The sequence below is a fragment of the Erinaceus europaeus genome, chromosome 15 (genome assembly GCF_950295315.1).
Source record: "Erinaceus europaeus chromosome 15, mEriEur2.1, whole genome shotgun sequence".
Lineage (NCBI taxonomy): Eukaryota > Metazoa > Chordata > Mammalia > Eulipotyphla > Erinaceidae > Erinaceus > Erinaceus europaeus.
Window position 1 is genome coordinate 30,670,865 of NC_080176.1, and position 12,230 is coordinate 30,683,094.

Consider the following 12,230-nt stretch of genomic DNA (forward strand, 5'->3'; position numbering starts at 1 on the left):
GTTTTTTAAAATTTTTTAAATTATCTTTATTTATTTGATAGAAACAGCCAGAAATCAGAGGGAAAGGGGTGACAGAGAGGAAGAGAGACAGAGACACCTGCAACACTGCTTCACCACTCACAAAGCTTTCCCCCTGCAGGTGGGGACCAAGGGCTCAAACTGGGGTCCTTTCACATTGTAACATATGTACTCAACCAGCAACACCACCTGGCCCCCCAAATCCTTTAAAAATTTTTTTTTATTTATAAAAAGGAAACATTGACAAAACCATAGGATAAGAGGGGTACAGTTTCCCACAATTCCCACCACCAGACCTCCATATACCAACCCCTCCCCTGATAGCTTTCCTACTCTTTAACCCTCTGGGAGTATGGACCTAAGATCATCGTGGGATGCAGAAGGTTGAAAGTCTGGCTTCTGTAATAGCTTCCCCACTGAACATGGGCATTGACTGGTCGATGCAAACTCCCAAACTGTCTCTCTCTTTCTCTAGTGGGGAAGGGCTCTGGGAAGCGGAGTTCCAAGGAACATTGGTGGGGTTGTCTGTCCAGGGAAGTCTGGTCACATCCTGTTAGCATCTGGAACCTGGTGGCTGAAAAGAGAGTTAACATACAAAGCCAAACAAACTGTTGGACAATTATGGACCTAAAGGCTGGAATAGTGCAGGTGAAGCATTGGGGGGGGGGGGTCCTGCATTTTGTAGACAGCTAGTAGGCATATTTTAGTTATATTTCAAAGGGCCTGTAACTATACTAGTGTTGTTTGTTTGTTTGTTTTGCCTGAGCCTTAAATCTGATATGCAGGTGGATCCTAATTATTGTCTGGGGAGATGATGTCATGGCTGGGAAAAGGACCAGAAAGCTGGATCAGGGAAGAGAGTAGTTCCCTAATATGGGAAAGGGGTATAAATATTACTGTAAACCCATCAATTTGATGTGATCTGGGGCCTATAATTAGCTTAGGAGCCTGTGTGACCTCTACATCCCTCTAGATCTAAGCTCACATTCTGTGGTCATGAGGAGTTCTATGCCACTAAAACTCCTAGAATGCAGATTACAAGAACAATCAACAAAATTCAGGATATTATAAAGTCTTACTTTGAAACCGCAATGTAGCCAAAATATACTGCTAAAAACCTAGAATTATTTCATGAATGAATAAAGTAATAGTTGAGTTTTATTTAAAAGTATCTACAATTCGAACAACCTTTCAAAGCCTTTTTAATACTTTTGTAATTTCTGGAGCCATGATTTATTTCTCTTTCTTTCTGTTTTCTTTTTCTTTCTCTCACTTTCTCTCTTTGAGCTACAGCTGCTAATCTGATTTTGGTTTTGCAGTAATTATGTCAATTAATGTGTGCTGAAAGCAACTTTATCTGTTAAAACTGATACCTGGTGGATATGTAATTAGTGAAGGGTTATCTCTTTAGGATTTTTGTGTGTAATTTCCCAAGATTATCTGCAATATAGAAGGCAAAGTTTTATTTTTTAAATAAAGATTTCTATATTTGCTTATTTGGTCTTTTATTCCCTTTTCACTTGATAGTACAGAAAGAAATTGAGAGGGAAGGGGAGATAGAAAGGAACAGGAAGAGAAGAAAAAGGAGAGAGAAAGAAAGAGAGAGAGAGAGAGAGGAAGGGAGGGAGAGAGAGAGGGAGGGAGGGAGGGAGAGAGAGAGAGAGAGAGAGAGAGAGACCTATAGCACTGCTTCCTAGCTTGCAAGCTTCCCTGCTGTAGGTGGGAACTGGTGGCTTGAACTCAGGTCTTGAGCATGGTATTATGTGTACTCAATCTTGTGTGCCACCACTCAGACCCAGAAGGCAGAATTTTAAATATAAATAGGCTCCGGGAAGTGATAACCTGGTATCTAGTTTGTTTTCACTCATATGTGGAACACAGATGACTAAAAGAAATAAACTTGTAAAAACAATGATAACCAAACTGTCTCTTGGACCTTGAGATAACTATGGTGGCTATAAAAAGTTAGGCCCAGAACTTTGGTTGAAGGAATGGTGACTTACACTAACCACTATAAAATTATACCCCTGAATCTTATAATTAAATTAAATTACTTTATTTTTTAAATAGTGGTAGGAGTTTGGGGAAGGGATAAAGATACAGAGTATAAGAGGAGAGAGGCCAGAGCACTACTCAGCTCTGTCTTATAGTGGTATTGGGTACTGAATATGGGACCTGGGAGTCTAAGGCAAGAAAGTTGCTTTGTATAACCATTATGTTGTTTCTGCAGTCTGCATTCTTATAATTTTGTGAAACTCTGCTAAAGCTCTAATGAAAAAAAGAAAAAATGCAATTTTAGAAATTTTAACTCAGCTGTCAAATTAATTAGTTAAATCATAATTGCTTTCCATATTTTCCTACTAATCAAAGACATATGATAGGGTGAGCAGTCCTCCCAGTGTGGACTGTCTCAAGATGACCCTAATTTTAGCACTTCTCTGTTTCAAGCAAACCAGGACAGTTGGTCACCCTAATCCATCTCATTCAGAATGACTTTACGAAGCTTTATTTATTTATTTTAAAATATTTATTTATTTATTTATTCTCTTTTGTTGCCCTTGGTTTTTTTTTTATTGTTGTAGTTATTGTTGTCATCGTTGTTGGATAGGACAGAGAGAAATGTAGAGAGGAAGGGAAGACAGAGGGGGAGAGAAAGACAGACACCTGCAAACCTGCTTCACCACCTGTGAATCGACCTCCCTGCAGGAGTATAATGTATAATATTTCCTATTACACATGATGATGCTATCTTTGTACATGTAATATTCCTTTTTTAAATTTAAGAAATAGGGAGTCGGGCTGTAGCGCAGCGGGTTAAGCGTAGGTGGCGCAAAGCACAAGGACCGGCATAAGGATCCCGGTTCGAGCCCCGGTTCCCCACCTGCAGGGGCGTCACTTCACAGGCAGTGAAGCAGATCTGCAGGTGTCTGTCTTTCTCTCCTCCTCTCTGTCTTCCCTCCTCTCTCCATTTCTCTCTGTCCTATCCAACAACGACGACAACAACAATAATAATAACTACAACAATAAAACAACAAGGGCAACAAAAGGGAATAAATAAAAAAATTAAATAAATAAAAATAAATTTAAGAAATAATATTTTTCACTTTGGGGAAAAACATACATAGAGTAGAATTATATTGACAATATATAACTATGATAGTTTAAAATACATATCATTTATGTTAATTTTATAAAATACTTTATTCATAAATATCTAATATATTTCTAATAAATATATAATATATTTTAGAGTATATTTTACTTATTTAATATTTTATTTATTCATTTATTGGACAGAGACAAAGAGAAGCTGAGATGGAAGAGGGAGACAGACACCTGCAGCACTACTTCACCACTCCTGAAGCTTTCTAATTTATTTATTTATTGCCTCCAGGGTTATCGTTGAGGCTTGGTGCCAACACTACAAATTTTCTGATTCTGGTGGCCATTTTTTCCATTTTATTGAGTAGGACAGAGAGAAATTGAGAGAGGATGGGGGAAATGAGAGAGAAAGATAGAAAACTTCAGACCTGCTTTACCGCTTGTGAAGTAATCCCCCCTGAAGGTGGAGAGCTGGGAGCTCGAACCAGGATCCTTATACACTTAGTACTACTAAGTGCCACCACCCATCCTCCCTCCAGGCCTCCTCCAGCATCTCCTCCTTAAGTTTTCCTCAGGTGGGGACCAGAGACTTGACCTGGATCTTTGTACATGTTAACATGTTTGCTCAAGTGCGTACACCACCGCTTGGTGCCCTAAAATGTATTTTTTTATTTGTGAGAGAAAGAGAGAGAGAGAGAGAGAGATGGATGGAACCTGGGATTCATACCTACAACACTGGGCCACTTCCAAAGATGCAAAAAACCCCAGAAATCAAGAGGGTAGGGGGACACAGAGAGGGAGAGAGACAGAAAGACACCTGTAGCCCTGCTTCATCACTCCTGAAGCTTTTCCCCCTGCAAGTGGGGACCAGGAGCTTGAACCTAGGTCCTTGCACATTATAACATGAGCACTCAACCAAGTGCCACCAGCAGCCCCCCAAAATATTTTCACATAAACATAACATTATTTATGGAGTATTAGAGATCAAACTCAGGGTCTCATATAGGCACTCTGTCAGTAAGTAATATTTATTTTTAAGTTTTTCATGGTTGTGAAACAATCATGTCTGTGAGACAGAGAGAAATAAATGAAAGCACTGCTCCACCATCTATGGTGTTCTACTTGGTTTGTCTTTGTTGCTCTCTGGTGGTGTAGGGGGTGGGTCAGGGTGGGAGTGTGCGGAGGAATCAAACCCAGGGTCTCACCCATACAAGACAGGCACTCTACCATGGAACCACTTAACAAACCCAGTTTTTTTTTTCTACTAGCTACTTTCTTCTCAATTGTTCTGCTATTGAAATCACACTTCCATTTTTCTTTTTTTGCCTTCATGGTTACAACTGGGGCTCTGTTCTGCAATTGAATCCACTGTTCCTGGAGGCCATTTTTTTCCATTTTGTTGCCCTTGTTGTTACCCTTGTTGTTGTTGTTATAGCTGTCATTGCTGTTGTTGTTGGATAGGACAGAGAGAAATCGAGAGAGGAGAGGAGACAGAGAAGGGGAGAGAAAGACACCTGCAGACCTGCTTCACCATTAGTGAAGCAATCCCCCCTGCAGGTGGGGAGCCGGGACTAGAACTCTAATCCTTATGCCAGTCCTTGTGCTTTGTGCCATGTGTGCTTAACCACTGTGCTACCACCTGCCCCCCCATTTTTATTTTTTAAAAATGTTTTATTTATTGGATAGAGGCAATGTAATTGAAAAGGGAAGGAGAGAGAAAGAGAGGGAGAGCTCTGTAGTTCTGCATAACCACTTGTGAAGCTTCCCCCCTACAGGTGGGGACTAGGGGGCTTTAACCTAGGTCCTTGCACATGGCAGTATATATGCCACCATCTAGCTCCTTTAAATCACAATTTCATGAAGATGCCTAGGCTTGAACCCCAGTACATCATAGGAGCACTATGACACTCAGGGATACTCCATCAATATTGGAGCAGTATTTTGGTATCTCTGCCATACTCTCTTCTCTTTCTCTACAATGAAAAGAATGAAAAAGTTGGCCCAGCAGCAGTAGTAATCATTTGAGGTTCCAAGTATCTCTCTCTTTCTCCCACCCCCCACATCTTATAGACAAGACTAGATAGATAGATATCACTTATATAAATTTAAAGACATGGGGGGTCAGGTGGTACCGCAGCAGGTTAAGTGCATATGGCACGAAGCACAAAGACCAGCCTAAGAATCCCAGTTTGAGCCCCTGGCTCCCCACCTGCAGGGGAGTCGCTTCACAGGCAGTGAAGGTCTTCAGGTGTTTATCTTTCTCTGCCCCTCTCTGTCTTCCCCTCCTCTTTCCATTTCTCTCTGCCCTATCCAACAAAAATGACATCAATAACAACAACAAGAGGAACAAAGGCAACAAAAATGGGGGAAAAAATGGCCTCCAGGAGCAGTGGATTCGCAGTGCTGGCACCGAGCCCCAGCAATAACCCCAGAGGCAAGTAAATAAATAAAATTTAAAGACATGGAAAAGAACACTATACATAGTTCTGGGGGTACTTCTGATATAGGAAACATATAAAGAAATGCATGCAGTGACAACCATAGTTTTCCAGAGGATGGATGAGTGAAGATGAAGAATAGAGGGGAAAGAAGAAGGCTACAATTTGAGTGGAGGTACACAGGAGGGTCAAATATCTTGGGAATTAATTTATGAGCTGTCTTGTAAAGATGGTTCATTATGATATTCTGAAATATTTAAAAATATAATAAAATAGGAGCTGGGTGGTAGTGCAGCAGGTTAAGCACAAGGACTGGCGTAGGGATCCCAGTTCTATCCCCCAGCTCCCCACCTGCGGGGGGGGGGGGTCACAGGCAGTGAAGCAGGTCAGCAGGTGTTTATCTCTCTCTCTCTCTATCTTCCCCTCCTTTCTCTATTTCTCTTTGTCCTATCCAACAATGATGACATAAATAACAACAACAATAACAACAATAAGTACAACAATAAAATAATAAGGGCAACAAAAAGGAATAAATAAAAAAATTAAAAATATGTATAATGAAATATACATAAAATGGCACATAAGCAGAGAAGTGGCTATTCATTCAGAATGGAAGTAGCGATCTGTGTAAGCCTTAAAAAATAGATTCATCTGTTTATTTACTTATTTAAGAGGGTGAGAAACTGGAGCACCAGTTGAGACAAAGCCATTGAGGTGTCCTACTCATGAGTTACATCAAGATGCATAGTGATGGGTATAGTGGAATTAAGGAGATTGATAGTGGTGCACTGAGTAAAACACACATAGTACAAAGCCAAGGACCAGTACAAGTATCCCTATTTGAGCCCCTGGCTTCCCAACTGCAGGGGAGTTGCTTCACCAGCAGTGAAGTGGGTCTGCAGGTGTCTATCTTTAGTCTCCCCTCCTCTCTCAATTTCTCTTTGTCCTATCCTAAATAAGAAAGAGGAACAAATGGCCAGGAGCAGTGGGTTCCTAGTGTAGGCCCTAATGATAACCCTGCAGGCAAAAATGGAAAAAAAAAAAGAGATTGATAGCAAATCCAGGACCCAGCTGCAGAAGGCCTTGAAGACAGAAAAAATGCAAAACAAACACTAGGCTTTGCAAATAGGTATAAACTATGAGTTACTATTTATTATTTTTTATGCAGCTTGAGGGAATGAACCAAGGATCTTGTGTATGAATGATGCTATTGATTGTTTACCTGACCTAACTTTTCTTTTCTTTCTTTTAAGTGAAAGAGGGAGAGAACAGAAAGAACAGAAATACCTCAGTACTCCTCCACCATCCATAATGCTTTCCCTGGTGTTGTCCCTGGTGCTAAGGGCCAAACCTAGGACTTCACATAGGAAGGCATGTACTTTACAAGGTGAGCTATCTCCTGATCCCTGGACTATAATTTATTATATTATTCATGTGATTCCAAAGGATTCAAAATTTATTCAATCAGAACATTACCTTAGCTAAGCCTTATCCTTTTAGATCTATACTGTTCTCTCAATTAAAAATAAAACCATGACTCCTGACATGTCAGCTACCAAATCTGATATAAAAATTGATCCTCAATCTTATAATCTGTCATAAATATTAAGATCTCCCATTCGTAGCTTAAAAGAGTCATTTAAAGTTTTTTTCTTTCTTATTATCTCTCAATCTTCCCACCTGACCCTGTCAAGTGCATCTTCAAGTAGAGAGCATTGCCCTGAGAAGGGACAGGAAGATTAGTTGCTTTTGTGAAAGTCTTATTAAATTTGGCAGGACTACCTTTATACATGATCATCATTTGGTCACCAGCAGGTATCTTTCATTGGCTTCATGTGGCAGTCAGAAGAATATGGGCTGATCGATATGTCATTCATTGGCGGCACCTGCAGAGATGATGAAAGTTTATCATACAATATTATGGAAAGCGGCACAACATTTAGCAAATTGAACCATGAATTTCTTCCTTTTTTTTAACATTTAAACTGCAGTTTGAAAAACAACTCCCAGTGCAGGGGAAAAAAATTAAAACAGCAGGTGATAATTAGGGCAAAGTTACAACAATGTTATTGCTGATGGGCTATCTGTCAGTTAATGCAAGCTATCACTTCTCCCCAGGAACAGTTATTATTAAAAAACAATATGAGGGGATATATTAAGGAAGGGATTTTAAATTCTGTGTTTGCTCATTTGGAAATGGCACTGAGATAGATCCATTAGCCATGTCAGTGCTACTTTGGTCTCAGGGCAGACATACGCACGCACGCACGCACACACGCACGCACGCACACACACACACACAATTGATGGTTACAAACGACCAAGACATAAACATTAGCTGCTTTGAGTTAAAAATCAATTTTCTTAATAAATCTAAATAAAATATTAGATACCACTGTGTATGATCAAGAAGGATGTGCTAATAATTTGCATTTTGGTAGAGTGCAAAGTGCAGGACTTAGAGATATAAAAATTTAGTAATTTAGAAAATCTGCTACCAAAAAATAGTTACTGCTAGTGAATGGAAGACTGGGAGTTCAGTTCAGTCTTTTGAGTGATAATAGTATTTTCTCTGACTAGTCAAGGTTGAATGTTCAGGATGTAGTTTAAGTATTGAGTAAAAGATTGCACAACTGGATAGACTTTCCTGGCTTAAGTAAGTAGTTCATTCCTGAATATAGATCTATTTTTTTTGCTTGGTGTATGCCAGAACTTCTAGAGTTTTTTTTTTTTCCACTAAACTAGCAGACTCTCTAGGAATTATCTTTGTAGCTTTACTCTTTATCAACTACAATTGTTTGACAAATTGACCTAAACATTTGCTAGCGTGAATTATAAGCTCCTTTAAATTGGCCATGTCAAGCTAAAGCTTTACCTTTCATTCTAACCAGTAAGAAATGTGATGCTATGCCATGCTTTATTATGGAAAACTATACAATATTCCATTGAGTATTCACACTCTATGGTTTTATGTGACTAAACCATAGCTTATTTACTCATTACACTGCTCGTGAGCATTTGGATTGTGTCAGTCACAACCTGAACCCACACGTGCAGCCAACATCAAGTTCAGAAGAAAGAACATGCCCTCTTCCAGTCATTAGTGCCCTTCAGTGGTAACTGCTATTCTAACTACTGATGATATCAATGCGTTTTGCCTCTTTTTGTATTATCCCTATTCTTGTTTCAACTCAGTGCTTTCATTTCGTATTGTATTTCTGAGATTCACATATATCACTGCACTTGAAAGTAGATTCTTATTGCTGTTTTATTTGCTCTTATATGGTCACATCATCAATTATCTATTTTACTGTAAATGAAAATTTGGTTTGTTTCCAGTTTGGGGGTTATTAGAAATAATAACTCTGAGCTGTTTAACATATATCTTTTGGTATACATTTGACATTGGTATATTCTTAGGAGAGAAATTACTGGGCCATAGGATTTTCTTTTCTTTTTTAAGTAGAGATAGAGAGGCAGAGAGAGGGAGAGCCACCACAAGACAAAAAGTTTTTTCAAATGAACCTGAGTTGTGCACATGGCAAAGTAGCACACTATCCAAGTGAACTGTTTCACTGGCTCTGGAACATAGGACATGTTTAATTTTAGTAGTTACTGCAAGATTTTCAACACTTTAATCCCTATACTCATGAGATTTTTTTTTTTTTTGCCTCCAAGGTTATTGCTAGGGCTTGGTGCCTGCACTACAAATGCACTGCTCCTGGTAGGCCATTTTTTGTTGCCCTTATTGTTGTTATTGCTGTTGTTATAGTTGGATAGAACAGAGAGAAATTGAGAAAGGAGGGGAAGACAGGAAGGGGGAGAGAAAGACTGACACCTACAGGCCTGCTTCACCACTTGTGAAGCGACCCCCCTGTAGGTGGGGAGCTGGGGGCTTGAACTAAGGTCCTTATGCCCATCCTTGCACTTCATGCCATGTGCACTTTAACCCTCTGCCCTACCACCGGCCCCCTACTCATGAGATTTATATTTCTTGAGGAATCATTCAGATAGAAGGTATCTCAACATAACCTTTAAGAGATCATGTTTTGGAGTACCTTATACCCTAGTGAGTTTACTTCTAAATAGCTATGCTGCTGTGTTTAGCCTTCTTTATTAAATTTGTTTTTGCTACCAGAGTTATTGCAAGAGCTCTGGGCCAGCACAAGTCTTCTGCTCCTGATGAACATTCCCCCCCTCCCCAGGGTAACAACAGGAAGGAGGAGAAAGAAAGACTGAGAGGGGAAACACAACAGCACTGCTCTACTGCTTGTGAAGCTTCTTCTTTGAATGGTGCTCCTAAAGACAGGACTGCCAAAGACTGCTCTGGAGTCACTAATATTACACCTTTTATTATATTTGCCAATTTCACACCTCCTTCAGCCCAGCCCCCAACCCTGTTGAATAGTGACTGTAATTGGTCAGCTCCCAGCTTCCTTTGAAAGTTACACATATCTAAGACACCTATTACATTCCCTGAAAACCCTAAAAATGACCCAGATAATCATAAGGGACTTGCTTAAATTTTTATTTTTTTATTGATAAGCATGAGCTTAATGACAGGGTGGTTTCAACAGCAGCTGGGAAAACATCCTAGATATTAACACAGAAGTTACACTCTGCAGAGATAGTGTTTTAGTTAGTTGCTCCAGCGGCACGAAGCTCAATAGTTTTAGGCAAATAACCTTGGGAGGTGGCACCCTGTTCTTAAATTGAATGAGATTTCACGTATCAGTTGTTGTGTTTAAGAAATAAAGCACACGGGGGTCGGGCGGTGGCCGGGCGGTGGCGCAGTGGGTTAAGCGCATGTGGCGCAAAGCGCAGGGACCGGCGTAAGGATCCAGGTTCGAGCCCCCGGCTCCCCACCTGCAGGGGAGTTGCTTCACAGGCTGTGAAGCAGGTCTGCAGGTGTCTATCTTTCTCCCCCCCTTTCTCTGTCTTCCCCTCCTCTCTCCATTTCTCTCTGTCCTATCCAACAACAAAGCAACATCAACAATGGGAATAATAACTGCAACAAGGCTGCAACAACTAGGGCAACAAAAAGGGGGAAAAATGGCCTCCAGGAGCGGTGGATTCATGGTGCAGGCACCGAGCCCAGCAATAACCCTGGAGGAAAAGAAAAAAAAAATAAATAAAGCACACTATCTGAAAAAAAAAATGCCATCTTCTGAGAAGACCAGCGGTAGACCCGACTGGGAATTTTTGGAACATTTAATTGAAACCTTTTTGATTTACAGAAAACCAGTCATATAAGAGCAAGACTGCTTGAGGTCAAATGGCTTGTTACGCGGTTAGGACTAAAGTTCAAGTCTTCTACACAGCTCAGTGGTTGCTTTTCTTGACTAAATAGAACCATTCCCTCAGATTGTAATCCCCCCTGAGGTCCAGAATTAGGTAAATCGAAGGAGTGTTAAATTAAAACAAGATAATGTCTATTCAATTGACACCAGAAAGTGTGAGAAGTTGGCCTGCCCAAACACAAGTTCCAGGAGGGTGAGTGAACCTTCTGGGTTCTGTTTGCCAGTGTTATTCCTAGTGCCTACTAGAACCTAACGATAGCCAAAACAAAACAAAACAAAACAAACAAACAAAAAAACCAGATTCATTCTTGGGTGTACCAGGCTGCCAGGTCCTTACTTTTTTTTCTTGCGTTCTCTCCCACCTCCTTCTAAGAGAACTAATTACACTTGCAGATTTAGAATCCAAGGCGAAGACATCATACCTGGCCCATTGTGAACAAATGGAAAATAAGTTCGTTTTCCTTTTCTTCAGCTCTCCGTAAAAACCCAGTTATTTTAGCCACAGATACGACGGGTCGCTTTGACAGGTTCTGGGCTGCAGACTGCTCTTACATGCAACTTTTGATAAACTCCCCTGCGGGAGGAGGAGGGACGGTGGCAGAAGCTGGGGCGGGGCGGCCCCTCCCCCAATAGAAGAAGCCCGGGGTGGGGGTGGTCCTGGGAAGGTGCACCCTGGACCCCCGCTGGGGCGGCCCGAGTTCAGTTCAAGCCCGGCCCCCTCCTCCCCGGCACGCGGCCTCGCGCTTCGTCCCCGTCGCAGGGGCCCCACAGGCCACTCGGGTGCGGGGTCACGTGGGAAAAAGTTTCCAAGTCTGGCCGCGGGGTTCCCCCAACCCCGTGCAGCCCAGGGCCGCCGCCTTCAGTCACGTCCCCCTCGCTGGGAGCATGCCAGCCCTCCCATGTCCTGCCCCTGAACTTCCACTCTCCTCGCCGCCCCGCCCCTGTCCCCCACGTCGCGCCCGCCCCCGCCCCAAAGGGCAGCCCCGGCGCCTCCCCCGGGCCTGGCGCACGGGGGTCGAGTCACAAGTGTCCCGAGGACCGTGAGGGCGCGCGGCGGCGGGCGGGGCGGGAGGGGCCGGGCGCCGCGGCTCCCACATCCCCGCGTGCCAACTCTGTCTGGCCGCCGACCCCCCGTGGCTGCTCCCCCCGCCCCGCCCTGGTCCTCGCGCCGGGCTCCCGGCTCCCCTCCGCCCCCAGTGCGCAGGCCCGGCTGCCCCAGCGCGCATGCCCTGGGCTCGCGAGCGCGGCCAGCCCCCAGCCTTTTGCTTTCTACACACTCTACAACTGGGGAGGGGGCGGGGAAGCCGGGGAGCCGGGCCGAACACGTGATCTGGCCGGCCGGGGCTGTGGGGGCGGGAGCGCGCGCGAAGCG

General features: G+C 42.6%; 1 long non-coding RNA gene across 2 annotated transcripts; it reads right to left on the reverse strand.

Annotated features, from left to right (window-relative positions):
* Positions 1–286: 286 nt before the first annotated feature.
* On the reverse strand, positions 287–11,443 carry LOC132532991 (uncharacterized). Of its 2 annotated transcripts, none has more exons than XR_009544886.1 (3): positions 11,281–11,443; positions 7,341–7,444; positions 287–592 (listed from the first exon to the last, which is right to left on the reverse strand). It is a non-coding gene; the product is annotated as an uncharacterized LOC132532991 (long non-coding RNA). The 2 variants fall into 2 exon arrangements; XR_009544885.1 differs by having other exon boundaries at positions 11,196–11,443.
* Positions 11,444–12,230: the final 787 nt, after the last annotated feature.